Below are 26,168 nucleotides of genomic sequence, written 5' to 3'. Positions count from 1 at the left end.
ATCGGTAATATATACACTTTATTTTGTTAACTGGATATTGCTTAGAACCGCAATGGCTTATAAAAACTGAAAATATAACGAAAAAATGGAGTGAGGTTATCTGCGTGTGGTTGACAAGAGAATTCGAAAAAAACTGATTGGAAAAATTCTTGAGACTTTTGGTTTCGGCGGTGGTGGCGACCAAGTTCATAATTTTCAGCCTCCCTCCACCTACTTACTCGCCAATCAGAACTGCCATAGACTGATTCCCACGGTCCGGTGTATTTGTTTTATACAAAATGATGGAAATACAAAACCTTAAAAGGTTTTTGCAATCATCATCCAGAATTAGTGATTTTCGTGACGCCTGGCCAATGTAACAAAGATTTCTCACGCCCTGGAGCCATGTGCGAAATCTGCCTACAGTTCCTTCGCGGTGGCGTCCATACAGCCCCTCAAGTCTCATAAACTAGATAAAGTTTGACAACCCACGCATATAACATAGAACAGGTGGGAATTGGCCAAGTCCACCAATATTTAGGCTTATGAACAATTACCGTTGGCCCTGACATCCTCCCACCTGAAGCAATTTTATCACTAAAATCTGTTTCACACAATCAGTAGTCTTACAACTACAGTAAATTCCGGGCTAGCCTAAAAGGATTCGGGGGGGCATAACGCGCACAACAATGACCGATCATTCTACACAATAGTCCTTTAACCCCTCGGGTATCTTCATTTTACGCCCCCTACGTGTAAAACACTCTTTCACATCGGGTGCTCTGCTTTGGGTAACTCCCGAATTCGCGGCACTTCCTTTATTGCTGCAGTCACGTGTCTGAGTACTGTCTGCCACCTTCACTTTCCCGGAGGCTACCTTCGTAATTGACCCCTCTCGGAGACCATTATCGCTGGTCGTGCCCTCGATAGGGTACAGCCTTTCGATCGGTCTCAGCAACTGCCCCCTCGAAGTTACCAGTCTCACCAGACGAATCCTTTTGTCGTTTCCTGGTAGTACTTCCAAGACGCGACCTATGGGCCAGCTGACACGTTTGTCCTGGTCATTGCCAATAAGGACCACATCTCCCACTGTTATATTCCCACATCCGTGTTTCTTCATCCTCAAGCCCAACTATCCCAGGTATTCGCTGCGGAACCTACGTCGGAGATCTTCAATTATCCTCTGCCTATGACGCAGCTTCCTACACAGGGAACTTTGATTGACGCAATCGACGTCCGGTAACCCACACTCAGACAAATCTCTAAGGAACATCATCGGAGTCAGGGGTACCAACTCATTTACATCGGACGATTGATACGTGAGGGGACGCGAGTTAATCGTCGATTCACAATCACAAATCACTGTCATGAGACTTTAATAGTCCAACGATGCGCGACCAAGCACTTTTCGAAGTAACTGCTTCAACATTCCTATAATGCGTTCCCAAAATCCACCCCACCAGGGAGCGGATGGGGGGTTAAATCGTCATATGATGCGTTCGGTACCACTGTATTCCGCAATTTTATGGAAGTCCACGCGCGAAAATGCATTGTGCGCGCCCACAAAATTTGTCCCGTTATCACTGTATATTGTCTTAGGACGGCCGCCCCTCGCTATGAAACGTCGCAGCGCTTCCATGAAGGTTGCCGCCGACAAAGACGTACAGAGTTCGAAATGCACGGCTCGGTATATGGCACAGGTGAAGACGCACACCCACGTTTTCTGACCCGACTTCAGATATAGGGGCCCAGCGAAGTCCATCCCTGTAACTTCAAATGCAACAGCATCCCGTACCCGGTCCCATGGCAACGGGGGGAGGTTCCGTTACCAGTTTTACCTGCTGTCTTTTGCAGACGCCGCACCGGGAGATTGCCGATTTGATGGTGCGACGTCCACCCAGAATCCAATAATTCTCGCGTAAAATGCTCATCAACCCCTGGACACCCATATGACATGTGCGAGTGTGTTCCCGAAGTACTAAGGCATCGACCACGGGCTGCTTGGCAGGTAGCACGATCGGCATGCGGAATGCCAACGAGTCATCCCTATTGTTTACCCGCGACTTCACTCGAATTAGTCCCTTTTCGTCCCTAAAGGTGTCAAAGCCATTTAGGAGGTTATCACCCTTTTTAGTGAACGCCACGCGTTGCACTAACTTTAGGACGAAGGTTTCGGCTTCCTCAATCTGCTCGGGAGTTAGTTCCTCCTTTTTTCTGTCTCTTGTCTTCCTGGCGTTGTTAACGAAGCGAATTATCCAGGCGACCATTCGTATGGTTTTGTTGTATTGAGAAAAATACATTAAATGCCAATCCTCCAGCGTCATTTCGTCCTTTTCACTATTTACGAGAGCAACGACTGGACTTTTCCTCCTCTCCTGGTTAATTTCCTCTTCATCGAGACTGAAGCGCTCTTGCGGCCAGGAAACTGGGTCTTGATACAACCAATCGGGACCCTCCCACCATCGGGATTCAAGCAGTTGCTTGGCAGAACAACCACGTGATGGAAGATCGGCTGGGTTTCGACTTCCCGGTACGTATCGCCAGTCCTTACATGACGCATCTCGGCGAATTTCTGCTACTCTGTTCCATACAAAGGTAGCCCATTCCTCACTCCCGCGAATCCAAGAGAGCACCGTGGACGAATCTGTCCAGAAAAAGCTTTCTAGGTCAAGCTCCAGATCTCGCTTGATGGTGGTGTATAGCCTTATTCCTATGACCGCCGCCATTAACTCCAACCGAGGGATGGACAACTTTTTTAAAGGCGCTACCCTTGATTTGGCGACAAGAAATTGAGTGAAAATCTTGCCATCCTGAATACCTCTCAAAAAAACAACTGCGGCGAACGCATCCTTGCTAGCATCGCAGAATGTGTGTATGATCCATTGTTTGGCTTCATTCGGTCCCGCCTTGATCCACCGAGGGATTTTGATCGCTCCTAAATACGGTAGCTCCTGTATCCAGTGGTGGAAGGTGTTCTCCATATCGGGATCTACGGGTGCGTCCCATGACATCTGCTTCTCCCAAGTTTGCTGCAGGAGTAATTTAGGCAGTAAGGTAGTGGGACAGGTGAAACCAATCGGATCAAAGACCCTATGAGCCATCGACAGCATAAATCTCTTGGTCACCGGGGTCCTCAAAAGGGGCTCCACATCTAAATCTCCCTGATGCACACTCAACGTGTCCTCACATTTGTTCCACATTAGTCCAAGTACCGGCGTGCAACCACTAGGGAAGTCATTCGGAATTTGCTGTGTATACTCCCAGCCTCTCAAGTCGAACTTTCCCTCTGCCATCACAAGACTTGCTTCTCGAATAAAATTGTCTAATTTTTCTCGGTCGGCGACGCTAGTAACGCAGTTGTCTACATAGAAGCTCTTTGACAGCTTCAGAATTGTTTCCCCACTGTATCTTGGGTCACCTACCCCCTTTTCTAACATTCGTGACAGGTGGTAATCTATCGTGGCTCCTAACAAAAAGGGACTGCTGCTGACGCCGAATACCACGCGGCGATGTCGAAAGACCTTCTGATTGCCTTCGGTCCCCATCCACAAAAAACGAAGAAAATCTCTATCGTTTTCATGAATGCTGATTTGCAAGAAGGCTTTTCGAATATCAGCTATCACCCCTATTTTATTCCGTCTGAATCTTAGCAAAATTGAAGGTATGCATTCGATCAAATTCATGCCTTTCTCTAGACATTGATTCAAGGAGGGGTGATTCTTTTCCCTGGCCGATGCATCGAACACTGGCCTTATCTTGGTGGTTGCACTTCCTTCTTTGATCACTGGTCGGTGGGGAAGGTAGTGGGCCTCCCTTTGGAGCTGCTGCTCCCGGATCTCTTCTATAATTTTCTCCTCCTCCCACTCTCGAAACACCTGCTCATTGGCCTGGAAATATCCCTCTTTGAGTGTTTTTTGCGCGGTGTTTTCTAGTCTTCTCTTGGCCAGGTTGAGGTTGCTAGATAATGCCGGGTGATCTTCTAGCCATGGCAATCTGACCTCATACCTGCCTTCCGAGTTTACAGTGATCGTTTGTAGGAACAGCTCCTTAGCAGCTAATGCTGACTCCTCTCGCGATCTGTTGTCTGTGTGGTCGGTTATCCCCAAGGCATCCAGCTCCCACAGTTCGCTGATTGTGGCATTTTTTACGAACAGGGAAATGGATGATATAGCTCGACCGCTATTGACTAGGCTAGTAGGTATTTTACCCATTATTGTCCAACCCAGCAGGGTTTCCATGACTACTAGCCCCGAGGACAGAACATACCTTTTCCCTGTGTAAAGTTTGCCCACGATATCCGAGCCGATTAGGATTTAGACAGGATCTGTGCTGCATGTATCAGGAGCTCATCCAATTCTGCCATCCAAGGCCCATCAAACACGGACGGAATGTCCGCACAAATAACGGCTTGGTCTAGAGCCTTAAAAACGCAAATGTAACCCTTGTGACGCAACCTGACGTCATAACAACTATGGCGTTACGAAAACTGACCTCCCCCAAACAACCCATGTATCACATTTGTTTGTCGTTTGGGGACGCATCCTATAGCCTCGGCCATTGACCCCAGAACATATGATTTCTGAGAACCTGTGTCTATTAGGGCACGTGCCAATCGTGAACCCCGGGGACCCCCTATTTTGACGCGCAAAGTTTGCAAGAACACTTGGGTACTTGTGTTATTAGCCAGGGTGTGGTCAACGCTCTGCGGGTCATCGTTTGTTTCTGTGGGTTCCGCTTGCCCCTTTGTCTGTTTATTAGTGGGCAGTTCGGGACACATTAAGGGCACGTGGGGTTTGGTGCATATGATACATTTCAGTCGACCTCGACACTGGCGTGCTTGATGTCCAGGTTTCAAGCATCGAAAACAGGCGCCTTCATTGGATAAACTACTCTTTTTCTCTTCGAAACTTAGATTCTGGGCTCTGAAACAACTGGCACTGTCATGAGAGCTCTGGCAAAAGATGCATTTGATGCAGTTGTTAATTAGGCCCAGTGCCGTGGGAGTACCTTTATAAGATGGCTTAGCTTGCCGCTTCTGTGCGCTTTTCTGTGACCCTGAACTTGTTTTACTCATGCTCGGGCGGAACCCAAATGCATCGACCGCTAAAGAGACGTGTTGCTCGTTATCCACCTCGTTCTTCAGAAATGACATAAGGCTCCTAAGCCGCGTTTCCAAAGACGTACTCCCGGAAGGGTCCAGGGGGTTGTTTGATCCAGTAGTCGATACAGGCAACCGTTGCCATATCCGCAATAGATCAGGTGACAAGCACGATTCTATAAGCGGAAACAACATCGCCGAGTATTTATCAGACGTAATGTTAAGCGTCTCTAATGCCCGTAATTGCGTCTCTATTTTGTCGTATAGGAGAGAGAGTTCCATTTTGTCATCCGATGTCGCATTGTTTATGATTAATTTTAGCAATTCTCGTACGTACACTTCGATCTGTAAATCTTCACGACCGAAGCGCTCCCGAAGAGAGTCTATCATGTTGCTATAGTTATCTCCGACCGCCGGGAAACTGTCGACTAGCTGCCTGGCCCTACTACCCGGTACAGTCGCTTGAATTAAATATTCGACCTTGTCACCTGTATCAATGTCGGGGTCGTCATGCAACTTTTTGAACTGAGACCAGAAAGGCAACCAGTCGCGAATGTTCCCGTCAAACTTCTTAAATTCTAAAGTAGGTAACTTGAATTTTCTCCTACCTTGTCTGCTGCTATTACTAGTACGCGTTGAGTTTACCTCATCCCCGGCTTCTGACTTCATTGGTGCCATGTACGCTGGTTCCAGACTTTCCTCACAACGTATATTTACGTCGTTGAATTTCCGGTCGTAGCCGTCGCTGCCTTCCATTTCAGCTAACAGGTCTTCTTCGCTGGCATCTTCTTCGAGCATATAAGCATAAATTTTGTCGTCTACTACCTTCATTTCATCATGTTTCTGCTGTAACATCTTCAGCGATACTTTAGTCAGACGCCCTTCAGTTTCTGGCCGGGCCAAGAGGTCCTCTATCTCTTTGTACGTTCTGATAAAAGACATACGCAGCACTTTCCGATGTCTCCTCAGTTGTTCCATCGTTCTGGACCACTGACAAATTTTGTTCCAAAACCACTTACTTCCCGATACTAACAAGACTGAGTAAAAGTTTGTCCACAACCTTCTGTAATACACCAGTTATATTTTTCCTGCGCCACGGTACGATCCTTATACAAAATCCCGGGTCCTGTCACGGTCGCCAAAATATTTTGCCCCGGAATACAACTACCCGTTTATACCCTGAAGCAAAGGTTCACAAAACAAAGGCCTGGTAATTCGGTAACATATGCACTTTATTTTGATTATCGGATATTGCTCAGAACCGCACTGGCTTATAAAAAAATTGAAGAATATAACAAAATAAATAAAATGAAGTTATTTGCGTGTGGTTGGCAAGAGAATTCGGAAAAAACTATTCTAGAAAATTCTTGAGACTTTTGGCTTCGACGGTGGTGGCGACCAAGTTCATAATTTTCAGCCTCCCTCCGCCTACGTACACGCCAATCAGAACAGCCGTAGACCGATTCCCACGGTACGGTACGCCTGTTTTATACCAAGTTATGGAAACACAAAACCTTAAAAGGTTTTTGCAATCATTATCTAAAACTAGTTCATTTCGTGAGGCCTGGCCAATGTAACAAAGATTTCTCACGCCCTGGAGCCATGTGCGAAATCTGCCTACAGTTCCTTCGCGGTGGCGTCCATACAGCCCTCAAGTCTCATAAACTAGATAAAGTTTGACAACCCACGCATATAACATAGAACAGGTGGGAATTAGCCAAGTCCATCAATATATAGGATTATGAACAATTACCGTTGGTCCTGACATATATTGTGACAATGGGCGAGAATATCTATCAAATTAATTTAAAGACTATTGTGTGCAAAAGGGTATTAGCTACCATTTAACAGTACCTCATACACCGCAACAAAATTTAGTGGCGGAACGTATAAACAGGTCAATTACAGAAAAGGCCCGATCAATGATACATGGTGCTAAGTTAAATAAAACCTTTTGGGGCGAAGCTGTTCTTACAGCTACATACTTAATAAATCTGACACCTACTAAAACCCTAAGCCAAAATAAAACACCTTTCGAACTGTGGCACGGCAAAAAACCCAGAATAAATAACTTAAGAATTTTTGGCTCTACTGCATATATCCATAACGAAGTCAGAAAAGAAAAATTTGATCAAAAATCAAATAAAGGCATAATGGTTGGTTACCAACCAAATGGTTATAAAATACTAGATAATAAAACTTATAAATTTATTCTAGCACGTGACGTCATTTTCGACGAAGTAAATTTTGAAACATCAAGACCCGAAATTGATGAAGGAGTTGAAACATTAAGACCAAAAATTAATGAGGGCTTCCAGCCAGGAAACTCCATAAAATCTAGTAAAATGCCTAAAACTACTTTAAAAGTAGCCGAAGACCCCAAAGAACTTGTACGGCCAAAAGCAAGAGAATCTATAACTAAAATAGATGAATCTGTCACCAAAACAGATAGTGAGCACGAAAACAATAGCATACCCTCGCCATACTTAACACGAAATACTGATTGCAGGAGAAGTGAAAGAATTAAGAATTTCCCTTCTCTATCATACAATGAGGAACAATATGAGAACTATAATTATTTTACGTGTGCACTATCACTTATTTGTGAAATACCAAAATCCTATAATGAAATTTAAAAAAATAGGACAGATAAAATTAAGTGGGAGCAAGCAATAAGTAGCGAAATAAACTCCCTTTTACTTAATGACACGTGGTCATTAGTCAATCGCCCTCCTAATAAAAATATTGTCGACTGCAAGTGGATTTTCACGATCATATGAATCATATGCATATGGAAATCCATTCAAATATAAAGCACGTTTGGTAGCTCGTGGTTTTAGCCAACAATATTTATTAGATTATAATGAAACTTTTGCTCCGGTAGCCCGTATTACTACATTTAGATTCATCATTATTTTAGCTAATCAGTATAACTTATTGTTACATCATATGGATGTAAAAACGGCTTACTTAAATGGTATTTTAAAAAAAGAAATATACATGCGTATACCAGAAGGCGTGAAAGCTGCTAAAGGTCAGGTCTGTAAACTAAACAAATCATTGTATGGTTTAAAACAGTCAGCTCAATGTTGGTTTGAGCGTTTTGACAAAGTGTTAAAAGGGCATAATTTTAGAAACTCTTCAGTCGATCAATGTTTATACCTTTTAGATAAAGGGAGTATTAGACAAAATATTTACGTAGTGTTGTACGTCGACGATCTTTTAATTGCTACAGCATGCGAAGATACTATGAAGAGCTTTAAAAATTATTTAATGAACCATTTTAAAATGGACGACATGCAAGAAATAAAACTCTTTTTGGGCATTAGAGTAAATAGGCAAAAAGATCAAATCACGTTAGATCAAAGTCTATACTTAAAAAAAAATTTTGGTAAATTCAATATGACCAATTGTAAAGCTGTTAACACCCCATTACCTAGTAAGCTAAATTATACTGAATTAAACTCAGATAAAGCAATTGATGCCCCATGCAAAAATTTGATAGGATGCTTGATGTATGTAATGTTGTGTACAAGACCAGATATATGCATTTCTATTAACTTATTGAGTAGATACCAAAATAAAAATAATAAGGAGTTATGGCAATGCCTAAAACGAATTCTACGATACATCAAGGGTTCACTTCATTTTAAATTAGTTTATAGAATAAACCCTAATTTTACAAATTTGCTGATTGGGTTTGTTGAATCGGATTGGGGTAATAATGAGACAGACCGAAGAAGTACAACTGGATATACCTTCAAATTGTTTGAAACTTCTACACTTTGTTGGAATACAAAACGACAAAGTAGCGTAGCAGTTTCATCAACCGAAGCGGAATATATGGCACTTTTTGAGGGTGTTCGCGAAGCTGCTTACCTTAGGTCATTATTAAGTGATATAGATATAGAGATAACAAAACCCATTGTTATTTTTGAAGATAATAATGGTTGTATAGCTATAGCTACTAATCCTGTTTTGCACAAACGGTCAAAACATATTGATATTAAATATCGTTTCATAAGAGAACAAATAAAACAAAATAAAGTAATTTTGGAATATGTTCCAACAGGTAACCAGTTAGCAGATGCTTTTACAAAACCACTACCGTATTTAAGGTTTCAACAACTTCGATTCCAGATGGGCTTGGAGGAAACTCTTGAAGTTAAAAATGTTAGTGTTAAGCATTAATTCACGGTCTGGTTGGGTTTTTTTTTGGGGGGTTTTTCCCAACCCATGCAATAAATGTTGGACCGCTCTGTAATTTTCCTCCCCATTATACGTTACAGATTATATATGATATATCATACATTAAACATTAAATAAATAAATGTCAATACAAGTTTTTGTTTGTTAAGTTATGTCCTTTTTGAGTTGGAGTATTAGAGATATGTATATTGCCGGTTTATATCCAAAAAGGCATAAATAATAATATCAGTTTTCATTCTTTATGATGTAAACGTCTGGACCCATTAAACATATATACGACTAGATAATATAAACAAAAGAGGGAAATAGGGGATACAGCACGACATAGAGAAGGGATTATTAGTTAGTCCAGGTATAGATCTAGTCCTTTGAATACCATAAAATAAAATATAGTGCTCTGGCTTGTATTGACAACTCGTGTCATTTCATTATCAACGAAACTCATTTTTCCCTTCCTTATCCAAGACCTGTCTTTATGCAACACCCTATATGATAAAAAATATTTTTAAAATCTAGGCTGTATGTTCACGTATAACTTTTATACGAACAGTTTTTTTTTTATTTTGTAAAATAAGGAAGATATGGAACTTTGTCACACTATTGCGCCACCCTGTATATATGTATATACAATGTGACCCACATAAGAGCGGGACACCCCTGTAAAATTTTTATTTGTGGTCCGATTTGGATTATTTTTTTTATATGTTGTAAAGCATCAAAAACTCTAGTTTGTGAGAAGTTCTTGTTGTGCTCACTTAAAATTCAAGACCCACTTTGCTTCTTTTTCATGCCGAAAATTCAAGGAAAGACATTAGGGATTTTTTTATTTTAAAATTAACTATAATAATATCTTTAGAATATTTCAAAATGGTTGTATCTCAAATTTCGTTGAAAAATATTGATTAATAAAAAAGTTATTGAACAATCAAATTTTAAATTTACTGAATCGTCCACATCTTTATTAATAAAGAGTTTTGGTCAAGTTGGTTGAGAAATCTTTCCTCTTTTTGATTGAAAAAATATTTCAAATATGAGTAATCAATTAACTGTAAGGAAAAAAATTTAAATAGTGCGCCTTTCTGGTGATAATGACCTAAGTGTGCGGGAAGTAACTAGAATATTCAATATAAAATATCCTAATCGACGTCGTATTACTAAAAGTACAGTGAATCAAATAAATCGTACATTTAATGAAATTGGAGCCGTTGACAGATATTTACTAAAAACCGAACGTCCGGGAAATAGAAATCAAAATGATACAGAAATCGCAATTTTAAATTATTTTATTGGCAACCCATATGCTACATTAAGAACAGCAAGTTTGGATTTAAATGTACCCAGGGAAAATGTTCGAACATGTCTTAAAAATAATAAAATTAAGCTATATAAACCAAAATTTCTGCATACTTTAGAACAAGGAGACCAGAACAGAAGGTTGGAATTTTGTTTGTGGACGCAAGGGGAGTATCAAGATACGAATTTCCTAAAACGTATTCTCTTTAGTGACGAAGCTACATTTACTACTAACGGTATAGTTTCCTCACAGAATTGTAGATTTTGGTCTCGCGAAAATCCAAGCTGGATTATTAATTGTAAAAGTCAATATTCCTAAAAAGTAAATGTTTCGTGCGGAATAATCCACGACAAAATTATCAGTCCATTTTTTCTTGAAGGCAATATGAATTCTGCAAGTTTTTTAAAACTATTAAAAAATGAATTAACCGATGCGATTAATGATCTTCCACTATTATACGCACATAACATGTATTTTCAACTTGATGGAAGTCCTATTCATAACGCGAGAATTGTTCGGGAATGGTTAAGTACAAACTTTCCTAACCAATAGATCGGACGGAATAGTCCATTAATACAATGGCCACCCAGATCGCCCGATTTGACCTCATTAGATTTTTTTTGTGGGGTACTCTTGGGCAAAAAGTATATAAAAACCGCTCCAGAAATAGAGAAGAACTGTGTATGAGGGTAAGACGCGCCTGTGAAGAGATAACTCCCCTATCTCTTAGGAAAGTAATGCGGAATACTAGAAGAAGATACGAGAAATGTATCCAGTTGAACGGTGGCTTAATCGAAGCAAACGCTTTTTAAAATCAAGTAAATATCTTTTAGTTATAATTTTTTCCACATTAAATGATTGAATATTTTACAGGGCTCTCCTGCTCTAAAGTGGATCAAATTTAATTGTTCAATAACTTTTTTTATTAATCAATATTTTTCAACAAAATTTGAGATACAACCATTTTGAAATGTTCTAAAGATATTATTATAGTTAATTTTAAAATAAAAAAATTCCTAATATCTTTTCTTGAATTTTCGGCATGAAAAAGAAGCAAAGTGGGTTTTGGATTTTAAGTGAACACAACAAGAATTTCTCACAAACTAGAGTTTTTGATGCTTTACAACATATAAAAAAAAATAATCAAAATCGGACCACAAATAAAAATTTTACAGGGGTGTCCCGCTCTTATGTGGGCCACACTGTATATATATAAGAATTCATTTGTTTATTTCTTTGCAAAAATACGACAAATATCAGTATTATTTATGTTATAGTCGTTAAAATTTAAAAATATGGGTAGAACCGAGCTCAGTCAGGGTGAAAGAAAAATTGTTATTCGTTTAAATAATGAAGGAAAATCTTACAGTGAAATTTAAAAAATTGTAAAAAGAAGTCGCTCTACTATTCAAAAAATAGTAAATCGTTTCAAATATCACAATAGAATTAATAACAAACCAAGAACTGGGCGCCCAAAAAAGTTAACGGAACGTGAAACAAGATACATCCTTAATGAAATCAAGAAGGACCCGAAGAAAAGCTCGTCAATGTTGGTTTCTGAACTAAGGGAACATTTTGGAACTGTTGTTCATGAAGAAACAGTTCGCCGAATGCTTCTTAAAAGATGGTATAAAGGCTGTAGTGCGCGAAAAAGACCTTATGTAAGTGCCGTAAATAGAAAGAACCGCGTTGAATTTTCCGAAAAATACAGAGTGATCGAAAGCAAATTTTGGAAAAAAGTTATTTGGTCAGATGAGAGTAGATTTAATCTTTTTGGACAAGACGGACGAAGAAAATTGTGGAGAAAACCAGGGGAAGCTTTTAATCCAAAAAATACAATTCCAAACGTAAAGCATGGAGGAAGTGGACTAATGGTCTGGGATTGTATATAATCTTTTGGTGTAGGCAATTTAGTAATAATTGATGAGACCATGAACCAACAAGTATACCTACACATATTAAAGGCAAATTTGAAACAAAGTGCGGAAAAATTGGTGTTGGAAGAAAATTTTTACTTCCAGGAAGATAACGACCCTAAACATAAGTCTTATACGGTACGCCAGTGATTGATAAACAATACTCCGCATCTACTAGAAACACCTCCACAAAGTCCCGACCTTAACCCAATTAAACATTTATGATACCATTTGGAAAACAAATTAGAAAACATAATTCATAATAAAGAAGATTTAAAAAGGGTTATCTTGGAAGAATGGTCGCAAATATCCAATTACAGGAAAGTTGGTTCGATCAATACCAAATCGTTTGGTGGAAGTCCTTAAACAAAAAGAGTACTCCACTCGGTATTTTTTTTTCTTTTTTTACGAATAATAGCGAGTGTTTTACATGTACCAAGACTTTTGTGGAATCCATTTATTGTTAGAAAATGACATTTGATTTTTATCAGAATAAGTTTGAGTTTTTGTAAATATTTATAATATTGCTACTGGTATAGACACATTACACATTACTTCTATGTAAATAAATTGAAGTTATGATTTCACATATGGAAAATATTAGGAATTTTTGATGCAGTAACGTGCTGTACCATGACTTTTGCGAGTGAGTGTAAAGCAGTGCTAGAAAAATCAAAATTATCCGTAGACAAGTGGGATGCATTAGTGAATACTTTGATTTTAAGCAAACCAGGCGATAATAGTAATCGTGAATTGAAGTGAACACAATATCAAAATGAGTTACTCACAACTGAACAATTGCTTGAGTTTTTAACTGAAAAATGTTTTAAGCTGGAATCATCTAGTAGTGCTTCAAGGTTTCACTCACACAAACATAATAAAGACACAACCGAAATTAGAGGTCAGAAAAAAAGAATTGAATTTTCTCAGTTTAAAAATCAATCATACGATTTAACTGAAAAACAGAGATTGTTATTTGTGCAACGGAAATCATTTTATTTAGCAGTGTCCTACGTTTATCTAACTGTTCGTATCTGAAGGATATGAGGAAGTTCGAAAATATAAGTTATGCAGGTATTGCTTACGAGTAGGACATCGTAAACAGGAGTATAAATCAAGTGCTTGCAAAAAATGCAATCATACACACTACACAGCGCTTCATTACGAGAAATATCAAGGGGATGAGCGCGTTCAAAGCCCGAGGAACGACAGCATTAACGAGTCCTCATTACCTGCAGATAAGAAAGAGTTACCAAAGGGTACATTATCCATAACTGCTACACAAAGTGCACGTTGGGAAAAGTACTCCGGAGTAACGGAGCGTTCAAGACGGATAAGCGGTCAAAACAACGATGACGCAAATGAAAGCGTTGATTGCTCGTTAACCTTAGCCTCTGCTAGTTTGGAAAGAAATTCTGTGGGTTGAGCAACCTATCAGGCGCGTCCCCCGGGTAGCGGATAGGGGAATGGCCAAAGCTCCTCGCGGGACTTTGATTAATGGAAGTGATAAGTAATGGCTGCAAAGTAAAACTTGCAAGTCCGAAACGAAAACTTCTGCCGTGGACCAGCTCAGTATACCGTAAACATTTGATGTGCTTCAGTGAAATGGCAGGAATGTTGTTTTACCGGAACTGATATGGGTGAGCGGTGATCTTCTCAAGATCACGTGGTGAGGCCACTATAAACACCTTCCAATTTCCAGGGTGTGGTGCGCGCATAAGGGATGCAAGACTGGGGGGAAGTCCAGCTCCGAGCGGCCCCGTAAAGGTTCACACTGTGAATACAGACTTGGCGAGTCTGCGGAACTTTAGCTGAAATTGTACTAAGTCCCAAGTGCAATTTGTCCTACTTACCTGATTCCTGAAAAAGCCGACTCTTTGGAGCGTCCTTTAACTTATTCATAAAATCCTAAGAAAAATCTGTCTTAATTCCTATACTTACCTAACACTTACCTGGATGCTGTGATGTATTTTATGTTTTTAAATTTCTTTTTCTTTTATGATGAGTGGTACCACAAAACGTGTATCCTAGGCGGGTGGTAATCCCACCGCCGGTTCCGACCGGGTACAAGCCCCGGTGGCCGGTGTTGGCCCCATGGATTCTGGGGGGAGGCCAGAACCGCTCACGGAAGACCAGTTTTCCTGAAAGATGTGAGAGTATGGAGGCAGGGGAGGGGTTCGCTATGAGCGCTAAGCTCAAGCGTACACCACCCAAGGAGATGGAGAGGAAGAATGAAGGAGGAGAGAAAGGAGGGGAGAGGACGGGAATGGGACACCAGGAAAACAGGTGAGGACGGCAAGTGAGGGGATGATGAGGGGGGAACTCTCCTTTGTCTTCTCGGAAGAGATGACGCCTCCGGTTAGTACCCCTAAGGGTGAAAAGCGGAGGAAAGTTTCTCCCTCTCGTTTTCAGGGGGGACTCCAATGGAGGCGACCATGGCAAGGATGGAGGACCTAGATCGAGTCCTGGGAACTCCTTATCCGAGGGGTACCAGAGCAACCTGGCAGTGATAGTGAGAGAGGGGGCAAGCTCCCTGAAGGCGAGGATGCTAGCTACCATGCCAGAGCTGAGGGAACTGGGGGAGGACTACGAGGCAGGGACGATGCCCTTCCTTGTGCAATCCTGTAGGATGCGTAGGGGAGGGAATGCGGAGACGCTGGAGCGCTTCTTTTTCTACCGCCAACTGGGGGGGGGGGGGGGGGAAGGGTCCTAAAGCGGTCTTAGGAGCGCTGAGGGAGCTCGTGAAGACCACCCAGGGGAGGGGATTACGAGGGTGGTCGTCCCTCAGGTCCTGGACCGGACCGGATCCCGGGAAACTGCGGAAGCTGGGCGAGCTGGTGGCGGAGGGAAGCGAGGTCAAACTTCGCTTCTACCTACCAGCGGGGACGAAGAATGCTACGGGAGGAGCCAGGCCGGCATACAGATCAGAGGAAGAGGTCATCTTCGTGACACGCGAGGAAGGGACCTCATACCTGGACGCCCTGCGGAAAGTGCGACAGGTGGTGGCGAGAAGCAGCGCGGAAGTGAAGGTGGGCACGGTTAGGGAGACGAAGAAGGGGGAGGCCCTTCTGACAGAGCGCAATGGTGGAAAGGGGGAGCAACTCAGGGAGCTGCTGTCCAGGGAGTTGGGTGGGGGACGAGTGTGGGGAGGTGCGAGTCGTGCTGTGGCCTTCCTCGTCCACGGCCTGGATGGGGTGACCACCGGAGAGAAGGTGGTGGGGCGGTGGCGACTGCGGAGAGGGTGGAGAAAGGGTAGCTATGGCTGCTGCCAAACTGCCACCATCCTGGTCGAGGGAGAGGCGGCGGACAGCGTCCGTCAAGTCTCGGACCTCCAGGTGGGCATTTCGCGGTGCCGACTGAGGGAGAGGCGAGAGACGAGACGGTGCTTCCGTTGCTGGGAAGGGGGCCACAAGGCCAGTGACTGCAAGGGGACGGACAGAACGCAGTTGTGCGCGAGGTGCGGTAGTGGGGGCCACATGGTCGCAACGTGTGGTGCCGTACGATACTATCCCCTCTGCAAGGAGGGAGGACACGGTGCCGGGGGGCCAGGGTGCCGGGCTACCGGCAAAGCGAAGAGCAAGCCTGGGGCCGAGGGGAAACCCACGGCTGAGGGTTCGACCAAGGCTGATGGGAAGCCCAAAGCCGGGCCCGAACCGGGAGTGGCAGGAGTAGCCAGTGGGGAGCAACCGGCAGTGTCGTCGATGCCGGACCGAGGGGAGCAGATGGAGGACTCACCTTCCACCAGCTTCCTGAGGTTCCTGGTGAGCGAGACGGAGGAGAACAGGCAGGACTAGGTGGGGACACGGGTGAGTGTGCCTGAATGTTGGGTGTGTGAGTGAATGTGGGGCATAACTGGGAACATGGTGTTGAGCAGAGGACTGGGGTGCCTGCAGGTCAACCTGGACAGGGGCCGTCTCGCGATAGACCTCATGTTCCAGGTAATCCGGGAGTAAGGTATCCAAGTGGTGCTCGGGTAAGAGCCGTGCGTGGCCAGAAGGGAACTCATTCGGGACAAGTGCGACGACGTATTTATCTGACTTGCGCCGGAGGTGGTGATGGAGTCGTTATACCGAGATCGAGGGTTCATCGTTAGGGAGCTGGAGGACATCACTCTCGTCTCCGCGTACTTTTCGCCGATCAAGAGCACCGCCGAGTTTATGACGTGGCTCGATTGGTTAGGGGGGTGCGTTAGGGAGCGTAACGGCAGGAAGGTCCTCATTGCTGGGGACCTGAATGCCAAGAGTGAGCGGTTCGGCTCTGGAACGGTGAATGCGTACGGACGGGTCCTGGAGGAGTTCCTGGACGCGGCCGAGCTCGTCCCCAACAACATCGGGGATGAGTGGACGTTCGGGAACCGTAACGGCAGGTCACTGATTGACGTTACCATGACGGGGGCGTTTGTGAGTGACTGGGTGCGAAACTGGAGAGTTGAAGTGGATATGGAAAGTGGAAGTGGCCACAGGTATATCTCCTATCGTGTAGTGCGAGGGGGGGGTATACCTGAGGACAGGGGTGAAAGGGTTGTAAAGGGTGGATAGATGATGAGTGCGAAAGGATTAGAGAAACTGAACCGGTACGTGAATGAGAGAGAAGGTCTGGGTGTCGCTTACCTCCCGAAGAAATAGTTCGGGAGATAAGCGGGGCCTGTGACGAATGTTTGAGGAAGCGTGAAGGGAGGAGTGGAAAGGTGAAAAGGGCAGTGTACTGGTAGAGTGAGGAGATCGCTGAAAGGAGAAGAGCGTGTATAAGGGCGAGAAGAAGATGGTGGAGAGAAAGGGGTAGAAGCAGGATGAATGTAACGGATGCAGAAGAGGTGTATAAGAGAGAGCGAAAAGCCCTCAAGGAATCCATAAAGTATGCAAAGAGGGACGCGTGGAAGCAAGTGTGCGCGGAGCTGGAGACGGACGTCTGGGGGCTCGGTTACAATATAGTAACTGGGAAACATGGCCGACTGAGCAATGGTCCCCTGCCGGTGGCAGAAATGCGCAAGCAGGTGAACACGCTATTTCCGGTGAATCCTCGGGTTGTATGGGAAAAAGTGCAAGTAGGGCCGAATGACGTTCTGTGGGTCACGGTGGAGGAAATCCGTCAGGACGTCGGGAGTCTCAAGAGCCGCAAGGCTCCGGGACTGGACGGATTAACGAACGAGGTCTTGAAGCTATATTTTGTGGCAGTGCCCCAGGGTATGGTGGGTTGCGTAAATCGCATTATGACTTCGGGCGAGTACCCTAAAGTCTGGAAGAGGACTCGACTGGCGCTGGAGGAGAAACCGAAACGGGATCCCGGGGCAGAGGCATCGTACCGGCCCATATGCCTAGTTGGACGGATTCGGAAAGGTGGCAGAAAAGGTGGTCAAAACCAGATTGCTGGAAGAAGCCACTGCTTTAAGTATGGTGAGTGAGAGTCAGTATGGATTCGTCAAGGGTAGGAGTACCTTAGACGTCATGCGGGCTGTCATGCAGATAGTGGAGGGGATCAGGGGAAAAAGTTACACACACGCGGGCTTCTGCGTCATGGTATCAATTGATGTAAAGAACGCCTTCAATACGGCGCCCTAGGATCTAATTATCGATGTGATGAGGAGATCCCGGGTGAGCGGGTACCTCTTGAACATTGTTCAGTCGTACCTGCAAAATCGGGTTTTGGTATTGCCTGACGGGGGAGTCCGAGAGCCATCGCGTGGAGTTCCTCAGGGGTCCGTCCTGTGTCCCGTCTTGTGGAACCTCTACTACGACGGGATACTGACGGTTGGATATCCGCGAGGGGTCATCCCGGTGGCCTACGCGGACGACTTCGCGTTGGTGATCTCGGCGGGAGACGGGGTAACCCTAGAGACGAGGACTAGGTGGGCCATGGAACTGGTCGCTGATGCGTTCGAGCGCATGGGGCTTAGCATGGCTATGGATAAAACTGAAATGGTGCTCCTGACCGGGCAGAGGAAAATAAGGAATATGAGTCTGAGAGTGGACGACGTCTCGTACGAGACGAAGGAGTGCTTGAAGTACCTGGGAGTGTGGTTTGGCAGAAATGCTCGCTTTGTTGAGCACGTACGTCGAACAGCTGAAAAGGTAGGGAAAGTGATTGGGAAGCTCGAAGACATCTTGCCTAGAGCGAGTGAACTTGGGTATGAAAGAAGGAGGATGATGATGTTGGCGGCATCGTCGGTCCTACTGTACGTGGCTTCCGTTTGGCAAACGGAGCTGATGTACGGAAGGTACACGGCTACACTGGAGAGGGCAAATCGTTTGCTCACTCTCAGGGTGGCCACTGCCTACAGAACGGCTCCGACCGCTGCGGTGCTAGCATTGGCCAAAATTCCTCCGGTACGGATAAGAGTGAAGGAAAGAAGCATGTTGTGGGAAGGGCGAGATGGCGTAAAGGAATGGGTAATGAGAGAATGGGAGGAGGATTGGGGGAAATATGAGGGTTGGGCCAAGACCTTCATACCCCGGATGTAAATGGACGAAGATTAGATATATGTTGGCTCAGATGCCTACCGGACACGGCGTGTTCGATAAATGTCTAAAGCGGATACGAGTGGAAAGAAGTGGTGAATGTTGGTTCTGTGACGAAAAGGAGGACACACCGGAGCATGCGCTGTGGGCGCGTCCAGAGTGGAAGGGCTATCATGCGTAGGCGAAGGGGAGGGGACTCGACCTGAACCAAAACACGATAGGGAATGAACTAGTGGAAAGTGAGAGTAAGTGGGTGGCGTTTGAGGGCCTGATAGAGAAAATCTTGAGAGCAAAGATTGCAAAGGATAATGAAAGGAAGAAGAGTGAGGTACAGGGTCGCGTCCGTACCTAGTCTGAGGTAGCCAGGAAGCCCTGACGTAATGCCGCAAGGTAGTCCTGGGGCAGAAGAGGGGAGGTGGGTTTAGTGGGTAGGCCGGCGACATAATGGTCGGTCGAATCCCACACTACCCGGTCGTGGACCAGGCCAGGTGTCTTAAGAAGATTCCCCCTCCTCGCAAAAAAAAAAGTTTGGAAAGAAATGAAGTATTGTTATCCACCACTACCATTTTGATTATTGATGAAGAGGAAATTGGCATAGGAGTAATGCGCTACTGGATTCTGGAAACCAATCAAATTTAATAAGCGAGAGTCTGTGCAAAAAGTTAAATGTAGGTTGCAAAAAGATCCAAATTACCTTATCAGGCACCAGTCCAGTCCTGACGAAAATTAACGGACAAACTTGTACTAAAAACATATCGAAATGCAATAATTTTGAGGCTAATTTAACATGTTTAATTTTGCCAACCCTTACCGAAAGTCTATCTTTGTTTAAATTCCCTAAATCGTTGCTGAAGATTCCAATCTATATCAATTTAGCCGATGAAAAATTTAATGAAAAAATTTATGTTTTGTTAAGGGTAGCCATATTTTATGACTTATTGGCCTCGGTCAAAGTAGGATTAGGAAATAAGTTGCCGATATTACAAAAAACTTCCTTAGGTTGGTTGATATCAGGAAATTTAGAAATTTTTAAATCGCGTATTCAAAAAACGGTATGCAACTTAGCAACGCGAGTATTGAATAAAATGTTAAATTGACACGCTAACCAAATTCTGGCACGTTGAATAATTTGATAAATCGAAATTTTTATCGAAAAAGGAATCCTACTGTGAATAATACTTTATGCAATTCACGACCTGCGACGAAGGTAGCAACTTTATTGATAGATATGCCTTTAAGCATGATGCAAACTTAAGTCTCGGAGATTCAAAGACCGTAACGATAAAACAATTAATGTATCTGGAGAAAAAGTTTACGAAAAACGAGGAACTAAAGAAACAATATGTAGACTTTATGGCCGAGTGCAAAGCTTTAGGTCACATGACGCGACAGGAATCAATCGAAAATGACAACTCTATGTCCAGCAAGAGCTATTTTCTATTACACAGGGCAGTGGTAAAAAACTCAATCACCACAAAGTGCCACGTAGTTTCATGCGAGTTGAAAAAATTAACACGGGGATCTCGTTAAATAACATCTTAATGATAGATCCGATCATACAGGACAAACTGTTTATCATATTGTTACGTTTACATTTTCGAAAAACAATTTTAAGCGCAGACATTAAGATGATGTATAGATGCATAACAATTGAGAAAAACGAACGAGAATTCCAAAAAATTTTATGGCGATCAAATGGTGAGGATCTTGTCCATGTTTATAAACTCAAAACAATGATATGTGGCACATCGAGTGCGCCCTTTCAAGCCACGAGCTATTTGGCTATTTGGCCACGAGCTAATTTGTAGAATTAGCAGAGCAAAACATGAGCACATATGATCGAAGGACGAAAATAAGATATTCATTCTGTACGGACAACTTATTAGTTAGCGTGAATTTGGAAGCAGAGACATGAGATATTTACAAAGAACTTATAGTAATAATGAACTAAGCCAATTTTAAACTAAGGACATGAGCTTCGAATAGTGGAACGGTATTAAAGAAAATTTTAAAGTCAAATGGTAACGAAAATCTTGACAGCTTCATTTTTTCACATAACGAAAAGGAATTGAAAACTTTGGGAATTTCTTGGGATCCCGAACGAGATATTCTGAAGTATAGCATTAAGGTTAAACACTATGCTACTCGCATAATAGAGGACAATTTTTTCAACTATTTCTCAGATCTTTAACCCTTTTGGATTGATCGGATCAACATTGATTGGAGACAAACTAATTATTCAATTACCATGTAAATTGCAATTTGATTAGGACCACGAGGCTCCCAATGAATTTAAGCAACTCTGGCAGGACTTCGCGGCTCAGCTAGAATGTCTAAATGAATGCAAGGTAGACAGACACGTGATATTAGGTAACGCGATTGGGATAACATTATTTGGCTTTAGCGACAGCTCATAAAAGGCCTACGGGGCTTGTATCTATGTAGGATTGGTAGACGGCTTCGACAATCACAATCTTCGACTTCTAACTGGGAAATCACGAGTAGCTCCAGTTAAAAAGCTGACACTATCTCAACTCGAACTATTAGCTGCTCACTTATTAGGCAAGCTAATGGGTACTGTTGGAGAAGCCTCAACATATACATCGCTCTCACGCAATGCCCTAACATCTGGACAATAAATAACAATAGATAGAAAACAAAACCCAAAACTCGACATACCATTAAGTGCCAAACCATGGGCACCGCGCTAATCACCTTTCATCTGTTTTATTTCCACCCTGATTTATGAAGTGCAAATCGTAAAATAGATAAAGGGCCGCAGTAAATTAGGATGGAATGTCGCAACAAACTTGCAAGTGAACAAAAAAGAGAGTGTGTTAGCGATAAAACAATGATGTGAAAATATCGAGGTGGTGATTTTCCCACGAAATCGTGGGAAACAACTAGACTTGGAGACCTGCATTTTTCGGGACGGAGCACCACTCCTCTTGGACCAAAGAACAGAACCGTTTCTCACCTCGTCGCGTTAACAGCAACTTCTCTCCTCTCTCAATTTCATAAGTTAGACCACCAAACTTTACAAACTTCTCACGCTCTCGTCGCAATAGAAATCTATACGCGGGCATTATTGTCAATAGTTTAATCACCACTTAATCCTGTATTTCAATTAGTTTGTGATTAAATTTAGTGTGATTCGTGTAACAAAGTTTCTATACTCCCTCGAACCTTTGGAACCCCATTGTTATATGACAGTAGCCCGTTTGGTCCATCGACTCAATTACGAAACCTCGCTAGCGTATTTGGATTCCTCTGTGGGTGCCTAGTAAGGCAGTCACTATTGTTAGACAGGAACTCAAGAAGCCCCTGGCCGAAACATTTGGTCCTTCGAGCCGGATATCTCAGAAATCCAAAGCTTCAAATCTCAAGTGCTCCACCGAGCTTGTGCTGTTAACGCATAAAATATCCCTCATTAGTCAAACACCAATCATCTTCACGCCATCCAAGTATTTATGCTAGTGTAGTGCTCAGTGTATTAGTGCACCACAGGACAGTGCCCCTCAAGGGAAGCTGTGTGCAGTGTAGAAAACGTGGCCACCCTCTCAGGGATATCAGTATAAGTAGAACCCACCTGGTGAGCTTAATTCATTTAACAACTCTTAGTGTATTCTATTTATATTTCACGACGATGTCTTACACAACACTCATAAAACAGCATACAACTGCTAAGGCATCAATTACCCGGATTCTCAATTGGGTGGAAGAACATAAACATTTCGAAAGCGATATTGCTCCCTTCAAAGTCCGCACGGACAGAATAAAAGACATGTTTGAGTGATATATGACAGTTTAGGATGCAATTGAGGATCTTACGATTGAAGATGATGCTATTGTAGGCTTTTCTTTTTGTTGTCTAGGGTGTTTATTTGCAATTCGGATAGGTAACAATTAAAGGCTTAAATGGTAACTTAATTAGATGAAAGAAAACACTCGCGTTACTTAGTTTACTGTTCACTCGGCACCGTTCCCGACCAGAGAGAGATCCTCCTTGTTCTAATCTTAAGTGCCCCCCTTGGGGGTAATGAAACAGTGTCGTACCCGAAGTAGAGGCTGGCGACCGTTACCACATCTGGCTGCTGCGAGCCAGCACCACGAACCATTCTTTGTTCGAGCCCTTATTCCTTGATTCAAACAAAGAGATGTTTGCCTTTTGGGTTTTTTCCGTGACCTGAATTCTAGGATATTACTGGGAGAACCCAGCAACATGCGAGAATCACTCCGACCGCAGGTACGGTACGCATGGGCGTAACATCAGGGTACGTCACCTTTTATTCCCCCCCGTTCTTCCTATTCTACTCTAACTAAAACTATCTAATCTAACACACAGATTTTCCCTGCGTGCATCTCGACTTGATCAGACAGGATTGATTGTTTGGAAAATTAAGCGTTCTGACTAGCGAATCCTACACTATTGTTGACACCGAAGATAGGTTTGAGTGGGAAGACAAGTTTCTTCACATTTTAGCGCAAATTGAGACGTGCATCGAGCGAGCTTAACAAAGTCAGTCAGTTCGGTGTTCACTATCCAATTTGCGGACGGAAGTTTCAGCTCCGCACAGAACAAACCAACACACCGATACTCGATTACCAGAAATCTCTATCCCCATCTTTAAAGGGGACTTCACTGAGTGGATATACTTTTCGGACTTGTTTCAAGCGCTTGTAACCAACAACGCTTCACTCACAAACGTGCAAAAACTCTTTTATTTGAAATCATTCGTAAGGGACGAGCCTCTGTAACTGATTGATTCTCTAGAGGTTACAAAAGACAACATTGCAAACGCTTATGCTATTCTCAAGCAGCGCTATGAATATCCCACTCAAATACCATAGATAATTCGTGTCTATATGCCTTGTTCTCTACACCCGTATTAAAGAAATGTATTGCACGAGAGCTAAGAAAATTGGTAACCCATTTCAAGGGAACATCAGAAGCATTCAAGAATCTGAAAATTACCACGGATCAGCGAGAAAATCTGGTTCTCGTTTACCATTTGCAACAGAAGCTAGATTTCGGTTCCAGTCGTGCGTTCGAGCAGGAAATAGATTTGACTAAACTTCCCACAATCAATGACCTGTTCGAGTTTCTCGAAAGAAGATGTACCATCCTTCAGAGTTTATCAAGTTCCGAACCTCATTCGGGAATGAAATCCGGCATAATTCTGCACGCAAATGGTATGAAAGAACGACTCGCCAGTTCCTCACCCCATTGAAATCACCTCCCCTCTGTACTTGCTGCGAAGAAACGGGGCACAGAATTTACTCGTACAAAAAGTTCATAGCGCTGTCCAACGCAGATAGATGCTCTCTCGTAAACTCCAAGAGGTTGTGCAACAACTATATTGGCAGCAAACATCTAGTTACCAACAGCTCGTCCACCAAACGCTGTTGGGAAGGTAATCGACTATACCACTCTCTGATTCATGGTGATCTACTACGTCAATTAAATATTGAAAATACCCAGGACTCAGCACGTATTGGCATAAGGGAACACAGATCTCAAATATTGTGAAGTCGCAGGCATTCAACTCAATCTTCTTTCCAAAATAGCAAAAGCAATCGCAGTGCGCCGAATGATGAAGCAAACTGTCTCCACCCTTTCAGAGGGGAAACCACACAACCCCTTTATTTTGCTTAGCACGGACATGGTAAAAGTATATAGTATTCAGGGTGTTCCCATAATTGCAAGGGCTCTTCTCGATACCGGATCGCAATATTCCTTCATCACACAACAACTTGTTGCCGCACTTGATCTTAAACCCACCGCCAAAAAAGTCAACATCACGGGCATCTTCCAACATGCCGCCATCTCTCACACTTCGGTAGACATGACCATCCACTCGAGAATTAATCGAGGATCTCGAGCAAGCGTCACGCGTTTGATTTTGGAAGCAATAACTATGCCGCGTCCTCAAATCAAAATTAAGATAAGCTCAATATCTCCCATGACGTCTTCGCACAGTTAGCTGATCCAGAGTTCTTCCTCCTTTTCGAAATCGATTTGTTGAAGGGAGCTGATGTTTACTACTGTCTCATGTCCCAAGAACTCATAAAACCCCAATCCAAAACCAAAGAGATAATTCCATGTGTTAGTTGTCTCGGTATGAACGAATACAATAGATGCAACAACAACAATTTTGGAATAACTGAACCAAAAATTACCTAACAAGTCTCCAAATTTAAAGCAAACGGAAAAAGTTGATTGATAAATCCATAGCAATTGGATCGTTGGTGCTGCTAGTTGAAGAAAACCTGCTCTCACTTCAATAGTACTTAGTCCAAGTTGTACTACTTCACAAAGAGAGGGGACAACGTGATACGTATAATTACAGTGCATTTGCCAAACGGTACAACATCAAAGAGAACGGTGTCCAAAGTTTTCCCGTTACCTACGGGTGAGGATTAAAATTTAAGGATTTTAAAGAGTAGGGACTTACGCCCCTGTACAGCAACTTCCATTTTCCAACATCGTCCTATAATAGTACCATGTGAACCCTTGAAAAGGTCGTTTAGTGCGGGAAAATACGCTTTGCGGCACTCAAAGTTGGGGTATCATTACGAACCGTTAAGAAAGCATATCGGAAATATCCCAATAAAAGTGCGTCGTAAAAGTACCCGCTTAATGGTCACTATTTTCAATATTAAGTACCAGACTTGTGAATAACGACTTCGGAGAGTAGCATGTCCCTACCTTTTTTTTTGTTCCAGGGGAGAAAAACCTTCCAAAGGTACCCGGCCTGGTGGTCTGGCGACCGGGTTATGTGGAATTCATCTCTCCTCCTCCCCCCTGATGAAAGGAGGGAGTCGAAGGGGAGCGCCTACCCACTAAAAACTCCCCTTCTTCGTTCTAAGTCCCATCCGGCACCGTCTCAAGTGCATTCCTTCGAATGCGGGGCGAGGAAGCTTTATTATCGGTTGAACTTCGGACCTTTTTTAAGTAGCTTCGCCAGAAGTGGGGGAACGAATTCCAATTGTCCTCTCGAACAGGCACTTCTCATGCATGATCGCCTCCAGCATACGCGTGATCGCGTTCCAGTAGACGTCGTCCTCCAGCAATAGCCTAGCCACGTTGTCGGCCCAGATTCGGGTGCCGCACACGTCCTCTGCCTTTCTTCTATGCCCTATGAACTTGGGACACTCGAAAATCGTATGTGACGGAGTGTCCTTGGCTCCACAAAACCAGCAGGCGTCTGTATGTG

This window comes from Euwallacea fornicatus, chromosome 19 (genome assembly GCF_040115645.1).
Source record: "Euwallacea fornicatus isolate EFF26 chromosome 19, ASM4011564v1, whole genome shotgun sequence".
Taxonomy (NCBI): domain Eukaryota; kingdom Metazoa; phylum Arthropoda; class Insecta; order Coleoptera; family Curculionidae; genus Euwallacea; species Euwallacea fornicatus.
Note: the sequence above shows the minus strand (reverse complement) of the source record.